The sequence below is a fragment of the Micromys minutus genome (assembly GCF_963924665.1).
Source record: "Micromys minutus genome assembly, chromosome: 1".
NCBI classification, from domain to species: domain Eukaryota; kingdom Metazoa; phylum Chordata; class Mammalia; order Rodentia; family Muridae; genus Micromys; species Micromys minutus.
In genome coordinates this window covers 173302094-173323073 of record NC_137969.1, presented here as the reverse complement: position 1 = coordinate 173323073, position 20980 = coordinate 173302094, and positions in this window count along the sequence as shown.

Sequence of the window (20980 nt, the reverse complement as noted above, 5' to 3'; positions counted from 1 at the left end):
TCTTTCTGTGTCTCTCTGTGTCTCTGTCTCTGTCTCTCTGTTTCCCTTTCTCACACACACACACACACACACACACACACACACACACACACACAGATACACTCACACACAGCTTTAACTTGGATTTGTAGTTTCAGCACAAATGGCAAAGAAAACTCTGATATAAGAGTCTGTATCTATTGTCCTGGAGACAGGGACACAGGCTGTGGTGACGAGGAAGGCAACTGCCCTGTGGCTTGACCTCCCAGCTCTCCTGCCTCGCTGTCCCATCATTAAGAAGAGCCTGGCAGGTTTTCTTCCTTTGTCGCTCCTGTGGCTTCATGCCCAGGCGTACAGATAGGGGCAGAGTGAAGAGTGGAAGGTTTAGCCAGCCCTGTAAATGGATTGTCTACATTTAAAAGGGAGGAAGACCATAGAGCTCCAGAAACAGTTAAGGGCTGCAGGGAGCGAGGGAGGCAGCTCAGCTCTTTCAAGGAGGGAAGGCCACTCACTTGGGCTGCACCTGCTGCCCACGGAGTGCTTCGCTATTGAGGAGGCCTGCGGCCCGATCTGCATATCAAATAGCTGGCGAGTGGATGAGGCCATTCATTCTGCCGCCTGTGTGTTTGTCCTGCTGGGGACGGGCTGTTGTTTAGCAGCAGGCCCTGGTTCCCTCAGGCTCCCTGAGTCAGCAGCCCCCCTCACCCACACTGAATTCAAAACCAGGATTGATCTTCACAGAGAAGTCTCTGATGTAAGGGTAAGTCTGAGGAATCAATGCTGTAAGGCTGGGAGGTTTTTTTTTTTTTTTTTTTTTTGGTGGCTTGGCTCCATCCATCCATCCATCAGCAGAAGCAGTGCCGAACAAGAGGAGTGGCCTGGTCAGCATTGGTAGACTTCCTCTCTGATCACACACATGCCTTAGTGCATCGACACACACTAAATTAGGATTGGACCTGTTTAGAGACAGGCTATCATTGGGTCACGTGGTGTGAGGGAAAAATGAGCACTTGGTGTCATTTGTATTGGTATTTAGGTGAAATGTATAACATTTCATATTTCTCAGGGCCTAGATATCCTAGAGTCTGGATAACTACCTTCAAGAAATATTGACATTGTTGGGATCAGATAATTTGCTTGCTGCTCCTTTCTTGTGTATGTGTTTATATGTATATGTATACAATGTGTGCATGTGTATATGTCTGTTTGTATGTGTATATATATATATGAATTTGTATGTGTGTAGGGTTGTATTTGTGCATGTCTGTGTGTATACGTATGTATATGTGTATATGTATAGGTGTGTGTATGCATGTGTATGTATGTATGCACCTATGTATGTATGCAAGGTTTCAACAGGAGTCCTCTCCTAGCAATAAAGAATAAATTGAAGTTGCTGGTGTTTTTATAATACATCCTTTGTATGCCTCTCAAGAGAATAGCCATTCCACCCAGCCCAATTCCTTAAACTATATTTTCCATTTATTTCTTGTCTTAAATAAAGGACATATCCTTTGGACAGAATTCCCTCTAAATGAGAAATTAGAAAGGAGAACAAAGTGTAAGCCACACGTTGAGGTCAAACATCGTTCTTTGCTGCATTTTCCCGGTTCATTGTGTCTTGTCAAAGCCCAGATCTTTTTTCTGGCTGTGAAAATAGTTTCTTAGGCTTGGGACATCTTGTCAAGGTTAAGAGAATGTTACTAACATGGTTGAGACAAAGCATTACCAGAGATGATGAGAAAAAGGCCTGAGATTTGTGGTTTAAGTAAACACAATATTTTAAAGAAAGGATTTTCTTCTATAAGATAATATTCTTAATCTCAGATACTTTCTTGTAGTTAGAATTATTTACAGGGCATAAAATGTAAGCTGCAAAATTAGAAAATTATTTCAATAAAGGCTGCTTTTACATTTGCTAGATGTAAGCACAGCAACAGTCAGATACAAACCTTCAAGCAACGAAGCCAACTTCATGCTGTATTTCCTGCGCTTTGAAGACTGACAGTTCTATTGAATTATATCAATTATACAGTTTCTAATGCCTGAGCAAATGCACATGAAGGAAGAGCAGGAATGAGCCATATTTGCATATCACGATTTGTATCCCTTCTAAATATTTGATTGTTCTTCCTTTCTTCCCCCACAGGCAGAAACTGAGGCTCAGGAATGTGTCTTACCAAGATCACTCAGCCCACAGGACCATGGAGTCTTACCTCCTCTCCCACCCAGATCCATGCTTGGTTGTGATGCAGCTTACGTGGAGCCGTCTTGCTGAAACTGGATAGGATGGTGGCAGAGGACAAACCAGTGGTGCATGTGATAACAATTCACATTATTTCAAAGCATCATTAAAAAACTGAATATTAGACACACAAAAATTAATCACTGCATTTGTCAAACCCAGATCTAGAGGAAATAAGGACACCTATATTTCTTCAAAAATCACTTCATAAAAAAGAATAACCAAACACTGAGGGTAATTAGCAAAGCTCCATTTCATATATATATATATATATACAAAAATCAAATAAAACTCAGCTAAGAAAATATTCAGAAATAAAGGAAAAAGTCAATTTTGCATCAAGATGTAACCCCATCTTGGAATCTTTTTACTGGCCAAAAGCTTCAGCGAGTGATACTTGTGGGCACATATTACTGACCTGGGGACTGATCTGTGAGCTTCTAGACCACACTGTAAGAATCCATTCAATCCCAAGGCAGTGAAGCAGTTAAATTCCCGCATCTCCTAGGCAACCAGCAATGGCAGTCCACATAAGAATCCTGGGGACATTGCCAATCTGCTGGTTAATAAAGTAAACTTTGATTGCTAGAGATATTTCTTCTTTTTATAAGTCATTTTTCGTTGCCATATTCAAATGTAATGTCAACCAGCATGCTATATATGCAGGGGTAGCCTTTACGCTGTGCTGTAAAGAATGGCCCATTAGAAATGTTATTTTAAAAGATGCAGGGCAGTGTGCATATCCACAACTGATTCGATTGCATAAGAAAATAACATCAAAGAAACCACTGAGGTGCATTTGCTTAATGAGAACAGTTCAGAATATAACAGACTTCAGTTTCCCAGTTTCTTCATCAGCAGTGTGAAAATATTAATTTTTGCAAGCTTCAAGCCGCTTAAGATGCTGAATATCTTGTGATATATTCGCCTGCTTTTTAAAATTATAATGTAGAGTCTCTATTCTGAAGCAAAATTGTGTATATGTCCCACTCAGACAAGCACAGGAAAGATTTATTCAAAGTTGCCCAAGCTTTCTCTCCCCTAGTTCAGAAGCTATGCTGCATCTTGGGATATTGACAAGCCCTAATAGGAAACGGAGCAGGGGAACTTACTGAACCCTGCATTGAGAGGGAGGGAAGGTAGGAGGAAAGCGAAGGCAAAGCTAAACCAAGCTCTGTGTCCACAGTGCCTAGGAAGGCAGTTTCCTGGCGTTCTCCTGTCTTCTTGGCTCCTGGACACAGCTCTCTCCCTCTGACCCAACTAGCTTGATAAAAATTGTGCTGGGTTCTTCACAAACATAAAAGCAACCAAACAAAACAGGAAGTCACTCCACTGATGAAGAGGAGAGGGGATGGAAAGCGGGGATTGGAGAATCAGCGCTGCAGAGCCATGAACAGCACCGACTGGGGACCCGTGGGGGAGGGGCAGCAGGCGAACCGCTCTGCTCTGGTAAAAATGGCCCCTGCTCCTTGTCTGTGTTCCTCCTTAGGCAAGGAGGTTGTTGTCCTACAGAAGAGTTGTGTTAAGTCAAATCTTCAATTCCAAGAGCACTATCTATCTAATTTACACCCACAGCACACTGGGTATTTCTCATCTCTTAGTTTTTACGACATTTCTTAGGTATTCCTTTGTTATCGGTTTTCCACTCCAGTGAAAAATCAAAGGCTCGCCTCCCCTCCACCCCCCCAGGAGCCTTCCAGCATTTTGCCATCCTTAACTCTGCTTGAGATTAGAAAAGTCAACAACACGATTCCTAGCTCTAATGAGTCGACAGCTCCAAGGAATTTGTAGCATGCGTTTCCTTTGCACACCAAGTATATGGTCCAGTAGTAGATCCAGTAGTAAATTCTGTGATGCTGCCTACATCCACGGCGGATAACCCCGTGCATCACTTAATACGTTTTATGCCTGTTGGCTCTCTCTATATGCCCTGCCATGGTGAATAAAGGAGAGGCCGAGTTCCCGTGGCAACCAGAGCCACTGCGCTCCCAACTGCGGGCCAATTCTTCCTAAGCAGAAAGTAGGCAGGAGAAAGAGACTACACGGGCTCCTGCATAAACATGACAGGCTCTGATCTGGAAGAAGGAGGCATCCAGTCTCAGATTGAATTTAGATTCTCTGATTGCTTGGCCAGACCCTTCCATGTGCTCTTCCCATGGAAACATCTGCAGCTGGAAGGGAGCCCAATCATAATTCTTTGCAGACCCCCTCCCCACCCCACAGTCCATTGCTAGCTGAATGTCACCCGGGCTCCATCAAGGACGAGACTCCATCAAGGACCCGGAGAAGAATTCTTTATGCATCTGCTCAAACCGAGAAGGTTATTTTGTTGTCTTCAAGACGGCTCTTGAGCTGCAGGCAGAGCCAAGGGCTGTGGACCGAATGAGGAGAGTTGCTAGGAGATAAGTCCGGCTGCAGACAGCAGGCTGGAGTTATCTCTAATTGACAGCTCCTTACCCTAAGGGTCTAATTCTAACCTTGAGACCAGGACTATAATGAGAGGGCAGCTTTCAGTCACCCCTATTCCTGGCGCAGGCGGGGAGATTACTGGAGGACTGTTTTCTAGGGGTTTGTTATGTTTCTTTTGGAGGGAGGGGAACCAGACGTGAGGGGCCCTGTCTCAGCCCCAGTTTGCATCCCTGAGCCCTTGTCTGATTCATAACACCTGAATAAACTCTCTCCTGCAGTGAAGATGGGCTTGCTTTGAAATATCCAGGGTGTGCAAGGAAGAGAAGCCCTCCTTAGACTTCAAGTGATTTGAAACTGAAGCAGAAAAGGTGGATTTCTTTGAAATAGAGGGGATCTGGTCAGGGAAAGGCAAGAAAAGGAAAGCAAACACCGCATTCTGTTTTCTGTATTGCCCCTCCCCCAGTTCCTCTTGGCTTCCAGAGACATCTTCTCTGTGATTTCTGAGAGATGCTGTTTAGATGTCATGTTGGACAATAAAACTACACACTCCTGCAGGTCAGGAAGAGCCAGTGTTTTCTTGTGACTTTTTCTGCAAGAAGTTTGACTAGTTTTTGTTGTTTTTCTTTCTTTTGTTTGTTGTTTATTGTTTGGTTTTTTTTTTTTTCATGACTAGTACCCCATAGAAAATGCAATTTTCACACAGCCTGAGCCTGTAGGCCTGAGAGACGAATGCTTCCTTGTGCCAGCGACACTGTCACATTTTCCTGGTGTGCTGAGGTGTAAGGTGGGCCAGAAGAGCTTGCTCCGGACATTCCCTCCCAGTGCAGTGGCTGGGGCTGTTTCCTCTCCTTCAATATTCCGCAACGCCAGCTAGCATTAGCCTCCAGTTTGAGTACTAAAGAAATGACATTGTAAACCAGGAGCATATCATCTTCTTAGTGCTTTTAGTGAATAAAGAAGAGATGTTTTGTTGAAGGGGTGCCTCTGGAATTTGGCTGAGAAATACCTGCAGTACCAGGTCTCCCTCTAGAGGCGCTGCTCATCCTGAGCCCCATTCCTGGGCACTGAAGGCCAGGGGACTCCATTTCCTTTAGGTTTGCAATATGATTTGGAAATGAAAGAATGGATCCTGTCCTTCCTCAAAATTAAATATCAATAGTCTGGCAGATTTGATTTTTATTATCTTTTTAATTTAACTTTTTAAAAATATAATTTTAAATTTGGAGGAGAGTTTTAGAAAAATACAAACCTCACCAGAGTACCCTCAGACCCAGGGGCACTTGCCACCAGTCTTTTTGAGTGTCTGTGTTCCTCTACCACCATCCCATCGCTTTAAACAGTTTGATAGTACAGTAAAGACAACAGGAATCTTCGTCATTCCCTGAGTTCAGGAGCACACTTTCTGACCATTGGCATTTCCAACGGAGAAAGTTAAACCTCAGTGCTGGTGACTGTCGCCTGACAATCCATAGTCAGAGCTTGTCAGTTATCCCAGATCTGTTCCTGGTCGCAACGGTTTTCAAGCCTTTGCGAATAGTCCAATCACATGTTGTGTCTATTTTCCCAGGAAGGATTTCCACCAAGAATGATCTAGAAAAATCTACTACATACCACTCAAAGATGGTGTCAAGCTTGGGTTACGTTTAGTATTAAATAGTCAGAGACAGAAAATGTCCAGAAGGAGTCATGGCAGTGGATCTGTGATGTGTCTGGTGAACTTGGGTATTTTCTAAAGAAAGGGGAATGCTTGTTTTCATTAAGCACTTAGAGGAAAAGCTAAATTGTCAATTTAAAAGAAATTTTGGAAAACAGAAGATTGGATAAGCAATAAGAAATGCCATTTGCGGCCAGATGTTTGTAGAGAGCATGTCTCCATTAAGTGGGTAGGCGTGGGCTTTCTTCCTTTCTTGTTCTGGAACCATCCATCACAGGGCAGAGTAGGCAGAGAGAGGAGAGACACTGCTAAGCAGACAGCAATAGAACCAGAGAATGAAGCAGTTATTTCTGGATAGAAAAGAAGATTATGTACATGGGGGAAAAAAACACAACACAAATTAAGTTTTTGAGTACTGCGTATGGCAGTATACTCTTATAATCTTAGCACTTGGGAATCTGAGACAGGAGGATCACAAGTTTGAGGCCAGCGTGGACCATATACTATCACATGTTCTTTAAAAATAAAAGTGGAAATTACACTTTATTTGTTTATAGTTTTATGATCATGAATATTGGTTAGTTTATAAAGGAATCCCCGTGCACTTGTAACTAGCCTCTGGCCCTTCCCCCAACCACATGGATTGGTGTAGGACCCTGAAGCTTCTTGATTCTCTGCTGCCCCCATCAGCCAGGAAGGCCAGAGTCCTCCATATTGTCCTGGTCTCTGGGCACACAGATGTGTATACAGAGCACCACTCCTATGTATCTGAGCAGATTTTAAACAATTAAAGCCAACATAGAAGGGCCCTGAAGATAGACATACTTTTGGGCAAAGCTCTACCCAAAGATGTTCTCTGATGTGTACAGGACACTCAATACTTTCTCCAGTGTGAGGCTGGATTCCCATACACTCACTTACACAGCATCCTCATGTGACCAGAAGGCCAACATTCTCCATTCGTGTCCTCTGGAAGGACAGTCCATGAAAGCTTTCATCCCATGCCTGTGTTTGTCAAGCTCCACAATTCCCATTGGATTAGAAGTCACATCCATAATTTTCTTTAAAACAATAGTATCAGGACAAACTAGCTTTAAATTCCCCTCTCCTTTATGTGACAATGAAATGAAAATTTGTTCATGCTTGAAAAGAATTTAAATTTCATTGGAAATTGAATTCTCATGTTTGTTTCAAAGTGACTGTATGTCCTAGCACTCTGGAGTCTGGTAGGTGAGAAAGTCCTATTCAGGAGGTAGTTGCCTGACCCTGATGTCAGGGGGACAGACTTCAGATTGTTTCTAATCAGTTGCTTAGGGGTTGAAGGCTCCCTTGGATTCAATCACACAGCATTTTTTTAGGAGCAGTTGCTGACCTTTGACCCTTCCTGCAGAGGGCTTGACGGGATTAGGAGAACTTTGCTCAGTTCACCTCCAGCTACAATAAACTAACAAGAAAGAACATACTTTTTAATTATCCAAACATATTTACATGCTAGACTGAGTCCCCAGATGGGACAAAGAGTCATACCAAGCTACAGATAGCAGTTGTTCAGTAATATTCTCTGTCTGTCTGTGTCTCTCTTCCCCTTGCCCTTCTCTCTCTTTTCTCCCTCCCCGTTCTTCCCTTCCCCCTCCTCCTTTCATAGGAGAACCTGTAGGTAAAAGCCAGGTTGCCCGCATTTCATCGTAGTTTTCTGTAGCTTGATTCTCACTTCTCCTTTTCTGCATCCACACACAGCTCACAGCTTCTGCTTGAATATCCTAAAGGGTTTTAAATGGTGTCCAAACCATTCAGCTGTTTTCCTCTCCTATGACAAGGCAATGCATCTCCAGTTTACAGGACAAAAGGATCTGCAACATTAGACTACAGTGATACAGGCATTGTAGGCAATGGGGCTGTCACATGTATCTGTCCTGGGAGGGTCCTTCCACAGTACTAGTTGGTGAAACAAATCTCCATCAGCAGGAAGGCTCGCTAAGGCAAGTGAGGTTGACAGTAGTCCTGGCTCACATAAGGGTCAATGACATCTTGCATTTTGTCATCTTGAGATATCCTCTCCCTTCCCCCTCTGTCTAGCACACAGTCATATTTCTGCCTGATCTTTCTTGCAAAGTCAAGAAAGATAGACTGGCTTCTCCTGGGACCCTCTTGCCATTGATGTTGAGCAGAGTATCTGAGGGCACAGTGTGGTACAAAAATTTCTCACATCTCTTTGTACCTACTTTGATTTCGTTTTATTGTGCTTTCACAATTAGAAGAGCAAGGCAGAGGAGATGAAGGCACAGTTTGTTCCTGGGTTCAGCTGTACAGATGGTGTTCTCAGGTTGCTTTTTGTCTTTTCCTGCTTTCTGTAGGTTGTTTTTATCTGTTTCTCTCCCCTCCTAATGGTACCCTGCTAATTGTTTAGTGGTGAAGGCATTTGGTTCCTGCTGAAAAACAAATGTGTGGTTTAGTCCATTAGCACCTTTGCTCAAAATAAATAGCACTCAGAAGTATGTGGCTGGGGGGGGGGGTCATTTTTGAAATCTTAAGCCAGAAACCAACTTATCTGGAATTTCCTGTTCAGTGGCAGAATGAACAGATATTGTGCAGGTGGAACTGGAGTCAAGACGTTTCCCTTCCAAGCTCAAAGCAGGTCCTTGGCCTGACAACCACAAAAGTCATGCACTAAGTATCTTGGGTAATCAGGTAGGGAGCATTTCCTGTTCTTGTCAGGGATTGAAGGCATGTAGCCTCTTGCTTAGATGCCACCTGACTATGGAGCACTGTGCCGTGGATTGTGCACTATACTCAACGTACACACTGTCACAGTTGAAAGAAACTAAGTCTTCCTGTGGAGTTAGGGCAGACTTCATATATGTGCTACTACCTGTAAAGTGGATAGACTCCAGGCAGAGAGAATAACTTGTGACTGAGGAATGGCAGGGACTTTCAGAATGGGCCTTAGGATGATGGTAGGGATGAGGGTTCAGAAGGCTGCAAAAGGAAGGCCTGTCGAGTCCTCTGTAGATAACGAATAAGTACTTGTTTGATTAATGTCATATATGTAGCTATTGACGATCTGTGAGTAGTCAAAATGTTCTCTGATACAAAGCACATTAAACAACAGATGAGCAGTACAGCAGTCTATGGGCATTGTATAAGGAGAAGATGTGACAGTCCTCGATTGTCCCTGGGTGGTAGTGACAGGAGACTGCCTTTGACTGGCTTAGGTGTTTGAAGGATAATTTCGAAGGTGTTGCCTGCTACTCTCCAAGTAAAGGAAGTTAAGATCTTCAGTGATGAAACAGGTGGGGACATGTGCCTCCCTATAGCATGCGGAAGAAATGATGCATCCGTGTAGTCTGTATTTCTGCCAACAATGAATAACTTTCATCATCACAGGGAGAGAGGAGGCAAAGTTAGATTTTGTATGACTATAAATAGTTGGCCTACTGGTGAAATCAGGTTAAGGTCTCTTGACTATATAATAGAATTATCACTGAGTCTCTAGTCTGCTACCAGTATTTACGACAAAGAAGTTTTTATGTGTTGTATGGTCACATATTCAGAATTAGGCGTTACTGATAAAGGGATGTCTGCTCTGAAGCTTTCCTTTAAAAGAAAGGCTCAGGAGATGTGTGTGTGCACCCGTGGGCAAGTGAGTGTGTTTGTTTACATGTGTGTATATAGTATGTGTGTATGTACATGTGTGTGTGTGAATGTAAAGAAGAGAGCCAAATGGAGAGAAACAAAAGCAACAGAGCAAAGAAGGTTGGACATCCCTGTCTTGTTAAACAGTGTCTAGCAATTCTTTGTTCTGAAAACGTTTTTAAAGCTTAAAAAAAAGTCACAATAAAATAGAAAAAGAAAGACAAAAGACAGCAGAGATGACTCGACTGGTATGGAAAATGCCCACCGTGTAAACATAAAGATATGAGCCTGTATCCCTTGTACCCACATAAAAGCCAAGTGAAGGGGCAGGCATCTGTAATGGAACTACTGCGGAAGGTCAGTCAGTGAGCTCCAGGTTGACCGAAAGACTTTATTTCAGAGGCAAAGGTGGAACTCTCAGGCATATACACAAAGGTTGCTCCACTATACCAGAAAGACATTTGCTTGACTATGTTCATAGAAGCTTCATTCATAATAGCCAGAAACTGGAAACAACCTAGATGTTTCTCAACTGAAGAATGGATAAAGAAATGTGGTGCATTTACACAATGGAGTATTGCTCAGTTATTAAAAGCAATGACATCATAAAACTTGCAGGCAAATGGATGGAATGAGGAAATTCATCCTTAGTGAGGTAATTCAAACTCAGAAAGACACATGTGGCATGTACTTACTTATACACGGGTAATAGCCATAAATTAAAGGCTGACTACACTGCAATTCACAGAGCCAAAGATACTAAGTGACAAGAAGGGCTCAAGAGAGGATACATGAATCTCACTGAGAAGGGGGAAATAGAATAGACATTGTGACTATACAGGGTTGGTGTGGGAACAGGAGGGATCAGGTTGGGGGAGGATAGAGGGAGAGAGTACTGAGTGATAAAATTGGAAGCAATGGGAAATTATCTCTAGGACAAGCAAGAAACCCAGGGCAATGGAAACTCCCAGGAACCTCTGAGGTTAACCCTAATTAATACTCTGAGTAATAAAGAATATGGAGACTAAACCTGTCTTCTCCTGTCATTAGACAAGACTTTCAGTGGAGAAATTGGGACACCAACCCAACCACAAAGCCTTAGAATTACATTTTGTCATGCCTATAAGATGGGGAGGTGTAAAGATGGAACAGAAATTGAGGGAACAGCCAACCAGTGACTGGCCCTGCTTGAGACTTACACCATGAGAAGAAGCTCACCCCTGGCACAGTTAATAATATTGTCCTATATTTGTAGACAGAGCCAAGCATAAATTTCATCTGAAAGTCTTCATCCAGCAACTCATGGAAACAGATGCAGAGACCCACAGTCAAACATTAACCAGAGCTTGGGGAACTCTACAGAAGAAGGGGAGAAAGGACTGTAGGAGCCAGAGGGATCAAGGACATCACGAGAAATCATTTAACCTGATCTTATAGGGGCCCACAGAGACTGAACTGTCAACTAAAGAGTATTCATGGGGCTGACCTAGGTCCTCTGCCTGTATGTAATAGTTGTGCCGCTTGGCCTTCATGTGGGACCCCTATCAACAGGAGCAGGAGACATCTAGCACTCTGTTGCCAACCTTGGGAACCCATTTTCCCAACTGGGATGCCTCTTAGCCTTAAGAGGAGAAGATGTGTCTAATCTTACTGCAACTTAATATGCCCCAGCTGGTTGATATCCATGTGAAGAGAAAGGGAGGAGAAGGGAATGGGGGCAAAGAAGAGAAGGGAGGAGAAACTGTGGCTTAGATGTAAAGTAAATAAACCAATTAAAAAAACTCATACCAAAGCTTGAGGCAGTTTTTCAGAAAGCATTATGTTGGTGTAACTATAAAGAGTTGAAGAAGAGAGAAAGACACACACACACACACACACACACACACACACACACACACACAGACACAGAGAGACAGAGACAGAGACAGACAGAGAGACACAGAGAGACATAGACAGAGACAGAGATACGCAAACATATATACTAAACATTATTACATACACACGGAAAACAGTTACTATTGCTGAAACACTATGACCAAAGTAACATGGGAAGGAAAACATTTATTCATAAGGCTTCTGTTTTCACATCAGTATTTGCCACTGAAGGAAGTCAGGGAAGGAACTCAAACAAGGAAGGTGCTGATGCAGAGACGATAGAGGCGTGTTGCTTATTGGCTTGCGCCACATGGCTTGCCCAGCTTGCTTTTTCATGGAAATTAGGACCTCCAGCCATCAGGCACCACCCACATTGGGCGGAGCACTGCCATGTCAATCATTAATTTAAGAAAAGTCTGATCCTATGGAGTAATTTTAATAGCTTGTGTCAAGGTGACATACAACTAGCCAGATAAAGTTTAAAGATGGAGGAAACCCCTGACATGTTGGATCTATGTGATTGATACCAGAGTGGAAAGTGTGATTGGTTCTTTAGAAATTAATGTAAGAGTGAGAGGGGTTGGAGGAAGGACCTAGGTGCATAGGTGGGTTCAGGAAAAGACTAAAAGACTGGCAGGTGACTGCTCTGAGGGGCACTTGGGAACCTCAGCTGCCTTTGTACTACGAATGCTGGAATGCATGATAACAGGGTACTGCAGCTCTTTGAACAGAAAAGCAGAGGGGTAGCCCTTTTTGGACAGGCTCACCTGCTGGCCCTTCTAGATAAGTGCTTCCCATTAATAAGAAGCTCCTGAAGTTGCCCCACCACTCACCTTGATGACTTTATATAAGGCAGTTGCATTGTCATTGGCTGGTTTTCTATCTGGAGGCTGCCCCCGTGTCCTACTGCTACCAGCACACCACTAATGTCAGAGCCAGTGTGTTCATCTGTGGCCATGCCTGCCATGTGCCCTACAACACTCTTAGGAGCTCTGATGGCTCTAAAGGATAGAAGATACAAGCCCTGGTTATGACCTCAGGAACCCTTCTGCAGACCTCCCTACTTCTCTGGAATGTGTGGTGTGCCCACACCAGTATGCCAGTTCAACATTCAAGGTGATCAATATTTCTTTGTCTAGCAAGAATCATGTGTAAAACAGTAAGAGCCTGCAACAGCTTGAAGCTCCATCTGGCTACTGGAGAACATGCTCTTGGGGTGAATATTGGTTCCTCACCCCAGTCTTCCCTGGACTGACAGCTGGGGTGAGATGCTTTGCACAGCCTGCTGAGCAAACCAGCAATCTGGATGATTTCTCTCTCACCTGGGAAAGCTGGGCTTCCTACTGAGAGTCTGAGAAGTGACCCTTTGTGACGAGGCTACATCCACCAGCAATGAATTGCTGTTCATTCTTGAATATTTATATCAGAAGTTAAAAGTCTGCTGGTAAAAACCCTTCATTCTAGGAAGCCCCCATTATCAGGAGGACACTCTAGGAGGACTGAACTTATGACTCCAGGAACAGTTTCCCATTAGGTCCACATAAAGTAGAGTGGGGAGCATCTAACTGATGGCGGAGAGTTTCTTTCTTTATTATAAAGAGCAGGAGGTAGCTGACTCAGCTCTGTCTGTCTAATGGCTTTGGCTTGGTCACTTGTAACTCATCTGAGTTAAGAGCTTCAGCTCATAGCTCAGTTGGCAAAGGGTTGGTCTTACAGGCATGAAGAGTTGAGTTCAGTTCCCAGAACTCACAGTGAATGCTCAAAGTTGGCACTCGTAACCTCAGCTTCGAGGAGATGGACATAGTTAGATTGCTGTCTGTTATTCACTGGTCAGCCAGCCTAGTCTTTATGAGCTCTAGAACAGAGAGAGAGTCTGTCTCAGGGGTTAAAAAGAAGAGGGCCAAGTTAAACTCTGAGATATGTATGACACTCAAAGTTTTCTTTAGCTTCCATACATGTGAATCTATAGATGAACAGGAACACCCCCATATTTCCCTACATACATGCATTTATGCATATACACATGGCAGCAAGCACAACCCTCAACCCTCCCCCCCAACACACACACACACACACACACACACACACACACACACACACACACACACACACACACAATAAAATACAGCAGATCCCCAAATTCCTCTCTATATTCCAGCCTAAGCTTTTCAGTCTTGAGAATCCAGACACCGTCTTTGATTCTATGGTTTATCTCCTTACTAATTTTTATTTTTATTTTTTTTCCCACTAGGCCTTTCTAAGTCTGAGTTCGTGGTCCCAACATTCATGTTAATGTGGGTTTTTTTTTTTTGTACAGAAATTGAGGATACATCCACATACAAACCTAAATACCAATTCTTATTGGGGAAATCATAAAAGAATATGTATTTAAACCACATACACCTTGAACATTTTTTACTATAAAATAATAAGTTTTGTAAGATATTTTTACGAATAAATAAGTATTCAGCTAGTATATACATACAAATTTTCTGGTACAACATCTCCCTTCCCTCAAAAGCACAAAAACAGAGAGCTTCATGCTTTTCCCACCATGAAGGGTCTTGAGGACACCTGCCTACCTACCAAAGAAATGAATCACATTCTAACCACCCAGGGTACAGACCTGCATCATGAGGCTCCGAAGCCAGCTCTCAAGTCCATGAAGTTCGCTCAAGTCTCTCATGGACATCTGGCTGGTGAGATGTCTGGGCAGAATATTTGTTCTCATACCATTTCAACACACACTTTATTCAATGACTGTAATTCTCCACATCTGAGTCTAAAGCAGAGATTCCATGAGGCTGTGAGCTAAATAGCTTACGTTCCTAATAGAAAAGGGCACAGTCCTTTCCATTTCTGATAAATATGTACATACAGCAACTCGCAGTCATTAGTAGAGTGTGCTGGTTAGTTTTATGTGAACTTGACACAGAGTAATCTGGAAGTAGTGAACCTTAATTGAGAAAATTGCCTACACAAGGTTCAGCTGCAAGATATCTTTTTAGTTATTAATGAGAAAGGGGCTAGCCCATTATTGGTGGGGCCATCCCTGGGCTGGTTGTCCTACAGTCTATAAGAAAGCAGACTGAGTAAGCCATAGGGAGTAAGCCAGTAAATGGCACCCCACCATAGCCTCTGCATCTCCTGTCTCCAGTTTCCTGTCCTGTTTGAGTTCCTGTCCTGACTTCCCTTGATGATGAACTGTTATGTAAAAGTTTAAGCCAAAAACCAAACCAAACCAAAACAGAAAACCCACTTTTCTTCCCAACTTGCTTTTTTAGGTGTGGTTTTATGTTGCAGCAATAGCAACCCTAACTATGACAGTGTCTTATATACAGCTAGCTTTCAACAACATTCCTGGTAACTGGTGAGTAGAAATGGACAGTTTCCATGGTCCACTGATATTCTACTTCTTCTAGTTATCAATTATGGTTGACAACAACATGCTTAGACTCTGGAATGAAAACAGTGTCCCAGCTTTTACACGTTACTCCATTCAAGGACGGTCTGTATCCCTGAGCATGTTTATTTGGTTTGCATATTTGCTTGTTTACTTATTTATTAATGTACTTATGGGTATTTGAGTTAAACAAGGTGGTCTTTTGATACACATAGAGACATCACTAGGACAAGCAAGCACTGGAGCTCCTTGGAACTGCCTGGACCATCTCTACTATCATTGTACCTGGTCTCTCACTGTGCACATCAGTCACAGGAATGCACAGAATTTGATGCTCTGTCAACAGCTATAGTACATATGTTAAAAGCTGTCAGTCTAGGTTTGGTCATCTGACACAGCAGCCAGACCCGGTCTCCCCATGCTCTTCTAATCCTAACCTTGTAGCTACCCTTCTCTCCATTTTAACGTATTTAATGATGATTGTTGATATCTCACATGTATCTCAAGCTAGTCTTTGCAATCTGTGTGTGGTTTATTGCACGTAATAAAAAAACTCCTCTGTGCTGATCCATCTTGCTACAAAGGGCAGATTTTCTGCCTTCTTTAAGAGTGACTAATACTTAACTTCAGGTCTTCATCCAACGGTCTTGCCATGCCTTCCTGTATGCGATATATATATATATATATATATATATATATATATATATATATATATATATATGTGTGTGTGTGTGTGTGTGTGTGTGTGTGTGTGTGTGTGTGTGTGTGTATGTATGTATATGTATATATATTGACTATTATGAACAGTTTTCAACACTGTGGATAATGGTGAAATAATACTTTGTACTTATTGAAGCCCATAATTCTCTATAATTTCTCCTTCAAACACTTTTTCTAAATACCACTTTCCTGAAGCCACATTCTTCTACCCAATTGAACCTGCACAAAAATTTAATACGTGCAATCATCTTCCTAATTCTTTCCAACTATGAAATTCTATTGCGGGAATGGCTATTCCCAGCAACCTATCACAGTTCAGCACATATTTAGCCCTTGCTCCATGTAGGTCTTGTATTCAGTGCTCAGAGTATTCAGCCTGTGCGTATATGTGGCTGTTGTGGAAGACATACACAGTAGATGGTAACATATTGAGGAACTGGTTAGGGCTCAGACCAAAGAGGACTCAAGCTAGTGCTCTCTTTTGTGTTCATTTTTCTTCAAGAAAGTTCCAAGAATGAGGGTTACCCTGAGCATTTTTATAAATGCAAATCATGCATTATGAATGCATACTTAAAAAATTGTAATTTTCCTTTTCTTTTTAATAACAAAAAACCTACAAGAAACAAACCACAGCCTTCCTGTTCATGCACAGTTTGATGGTTTTTCTGAAGGTGCGCCATCTCTCTGTCTCTGGCCTTTGTTCTCCTCTATTTCCCTTCAAATGATGAAGACCCATTCTGTCTGCCTCTGGGCCTTTTCATTTCAACTGTCCTATTTATACCTTTGAGCCAATTGGAATGGAAGAAAGGGTGGAGGTTATTTTTTTTCTACCTGTTCTAGGAACATGTGTTCGAAGAATAAATTTTTCCCCTCATTAAATCATGTTGGCAATTTTCCAGGAATTCTTATTTTAATATCAACTAAGGAAGTGCATGGTTTCTATCTGAAGGTAATGAACTCAATAAGGTTTTCAAATACTTTTAATTTTATTATTTAAAATTGCATATATTGGAAATTTGGTTTGCGCAGAACTGTGAAACATGAATCAGTCTAGAATGTTTCATCTCCACATGTAGTTCACACTTCATGGGCTGAAAACTCACAGAGTAGATCTCTCTTCCTATGGCTTATTCAAAAGGGACACAATGGTGGGGTCCAGAGAAAGAAATCACTTCTTGGTAATCTCAGAAAATGTGGGCATAGAAGGCCAAGAAGCAGAGAAAGGATAAGGCAGTGGACCGATGGACACGAGGTCTGAGAAGCATGGTTGATAATCGAGGGTTGCTTTGACCTTCACTGCCTTCTCCGCTTACTCCTGCGAGGCATTAGAGGCATTAGTTCCTCATGTGGTCTGTAGCCCAGGCCAGTCCAGGGGAGCTGAAAGCCTCTTGCTCAGAGCATGGAGAAAAGGGGCTTCCAAGTATAAGGAAAGCTGTTTGCAAAGATATAAAAGTGTCCCAGAGCCCACAGTACAATGTTGCACAGCAGTGGGTCCTCAATTCTTCCAGTGTGAGAAAGTTATACTATCCTAAAAGAGTGGGCATATTGATCTAGATTTATGGAATGGATCTCAGTAAGACATGTGGCAAATGGTGATGTGTGCAGTAGGGCTGTCTTGCCTGACATCTGATGAAGAAGCCAAGCAGCAGCTATCCTAGAAGCATCTCATCTCTCCTCTAAGTCTTCCTTCTGTTCAAAGGGCCACAGTAAGTAGCAAAAGAAATTTTCATTCATCCTCCCAATGATAGTGTCTGCTAGAGGAATAGCAGACTCTGACAGAAGACAGAGTGTTGGGTTCTGCACCTCTAAACCCATGGGGACACAGGTAGACACATGCAGAACATGTAAAATGAAGTAAAGAAACCAGCATGGGGTAAAACAAAATAAAACAAAACATGAAGCAGAAACAATGGGTCAGACAAATGTACTGGTGCTGTTCTGAGATATCCTATTACTCCCAGGGCAGCTGCAGATCCATCCCAGGGCTTCATTCTTTTGACCGAAATACCATTGTCCTTAGAGGGCCAACATACCACCATAGCAGATAATGATTTCTTTGATTATAATTGACTTATTTTCATTAGATTATTTTTGACCTAAGAAATTATCTTATAGTTGCAGTATCCCAAACAGATACATTGTACCAAAATTTCTGGTATATAGAGAGAAAAATCTGCAAGGGGCAATACAGAAACTAGAAAAAGTGAGAGCAAGAAATGAGCTGCAAAGTCTGTATCTGACCATGTGTTCAAGGTTCCACTGGACTCAGTGACCTACTACTGTTGCATGCAGATGGTCCCTGAGGCCAGCCCTACTGTGTCCCCCATGTTCTGAGGTTTGATGTTAAAGTATGTTGGTGGGAAACAGCAGGACTCTGCTGGACTCATAGCTAAGATAGTTTGGTTGTGGTGAGGAACCCATTTGTGTGTGCCACCATTGATTCAGAAGGGAGACAAAGGGTGCTTGTGAGACGGTAGCATATTAAGGTTGGCATCTGAAAAGGTTCTCTGCTAAAGAGGAATTCAGATGATTGCTCCTCAATGTAAACGTCTATGTGATCTGCTTAATGCAGCTCCTTCTTTGCTGCATGTTTCCTGGTGTCCTCTGGTTAGCCTTCCATGAGTGAGACAGCAAGGGGTTGGTAGCATTAGCTAACAGGGTCCCAGTACAAGTTCCTGCATAAAGGTCTTTGAGTTCTGCTCATGAGATGATGGAGAAGGCTTTTGAAAGGAGATAATCACAATGAACCCATGGTAAAGACAGAAGCTCCTTGTCCATCTCTAGTTTCACCCAATTCCCTTTTCATATGGAACAACTTCAGAGATGAAAGAAAGGAAATCAAATGGCTTAGCAGAAGTCTGGACCTCCTGGGCTCCACTGAGTTACATGCCTTCATGTTAGAGTACTCCATTTCCCCTACCTCGCCACAGCCCTCCACAGCCTTACAGTTGGGTCATCTAGCCCAAGAAAGGCTGAGGGCAATTACTGAAGAGCCTTGTGAAAGTTGAGACATTTGGTATGTTGGCACTGGGGATTAGTAAGCATGAGATTGACTTAGTGATACCAACAGATTTATGATGACCCAACTAAACAGGGAATGAGGATGCAGTTCATCTTGGAGGTGGAGCAGAGCTGCAGGAGAGGCAGCATGATGAAGTTAATCATGTTGCATTCATATTCCAGAAGTAGAGAAAGGGGGATGCTGGTACCCCAGCCCACAGAATGGTGCTTATGTGAATAGGGTTTTTCAATCACTGCTGACCCAGCCCAGCAATTCCTTCAGAGGCTGAGATGAATCCCAAGTAGGCCATTGCACATTCCATGAGGTTGTTGATCAATATTAACCACCACATGTATATTTAGAAATTCACACACACACACACACACACACACACACACACACACACACACACACACATCATCTTTTTTTCTTTTTAAATGAGGTCAAATCTTCAAGAACTCCCAGAAAAATTTTCAATATTACTACTTTTGGACCGTGTAGCAAAACAAACAAACAAACAAACAAACAAAATCCTGAACAACCTTGTAGATGCAGAATCTCCAAACCCAGGGTTGTATCAGACACTGACATATGGCATAGCTGTAACTGGGAAGAAGTACACACATTCCTGAGTCTCTGAGTCTGGGGCTATTCCTGTCTAAGGTTTTTCCCTGGAGACCGATACAAATAGGCATATGTGAGTCTATGCACTTATGCCCTGTTATTATTTGATATATTCTAGAGATACAAACAAGTGGTTAAGATATTCCAGAGCTTTCTGTTGGACTTGTCATTTCAAATGTGGTTTGAGGTGGTCTCAGGGAGTATATTAAATGGAGTCTTTGCATGCATACATCCTCTGTAAGCACATGACTGCTTTGTCTGCTCTTGAGTTTAGAGACATAATTCAGCAGATCTTTGCTGCTTCCTTCCAAGAAATCTAATCAAACCTGTACTGGAAAGAACCAATATGGTTAGGGTCTGCTAAGGAAGAAAATATATTCAGAATTTTGCCTCCAGGACCAAATAAATAGATTTTCTTATTATTGCTGCAATCTAATCTCCAATGTATAAAACGAGGATAAAAATAATAAAAATAAAAGACATAAAAGTACAAAATGGCAGAGTAAAAACATGAAACAGTCCATAGGAGCGGGGGATTTGGGAGGGGTTCTTGGTGACATTTCTTCAGATAATAATGAAAAAAAAAAGGTCTAATGTTTACCCAGCTCAGCATCCTTCCAGCTTCCCCAGGGAATGAAATCTCTCTCTTCCCCTGGGGAAGGGGGGTACTTACTTTGCTGCATATGTATTGGCATAAAATTGCCTACAGAGAGATCACAGCTTGGGGCAAACTTTGTGGAGGATGAAGGTGAGTAAGAATTTCTCTGTGCTAAACTGTATTTCCTTCCAGTGAAGTTCCCATTTCAAAATATGTCCTCACCAGCTGGAGAAGTCAAGCAAAACAGCCACCTTCACTCCCCCTTGAATTGAACAAAGCCTTCAGTGTTAATTTCTGGTTCCCATTCCTCACTGGGTAACCTTCAGTCAACCCTCTCCTCATTGAAGGGCTTTATGTGGAAACAAGATCTTTGCCTGGGAGCCTGTTTACTCTTAGAAAGACTCAAGATGGGAGCTTCCACCAAAAGGAGACAAAGATTTAGAGAACTGAGATTCATGAAATGTGTCTCTCCACTCCCTGTAGGAAGGACATGCAGATGCCTTTTATGCTTTAGAGAATCCAATGGTAAAGAAAGTTGATGGTTTCAAGGTGTACTCTCCAAGATCATGAGTTGTTATCAATCCCCACTGTCAAATGTTCATGGTATTTAGAGAGGGGCAACTGGGACGAAATGGGGAGTAGATGAGTTTTTGCAGGTAGTGAACCTGACAGTGGCTTTTAAGAAGAGATATGAGGTTGGCCATGTGGCTCAGTTGGTAGCGTATTCACTTCCCTTGTAAGAAATATGAGCACCAGTAAATTCATAATCCCAGAACCCAGGAAGTTCACGTGGGAGGATCAACATTCCAGGGCTATCTCTGGCTACCAAGACAAGCTTA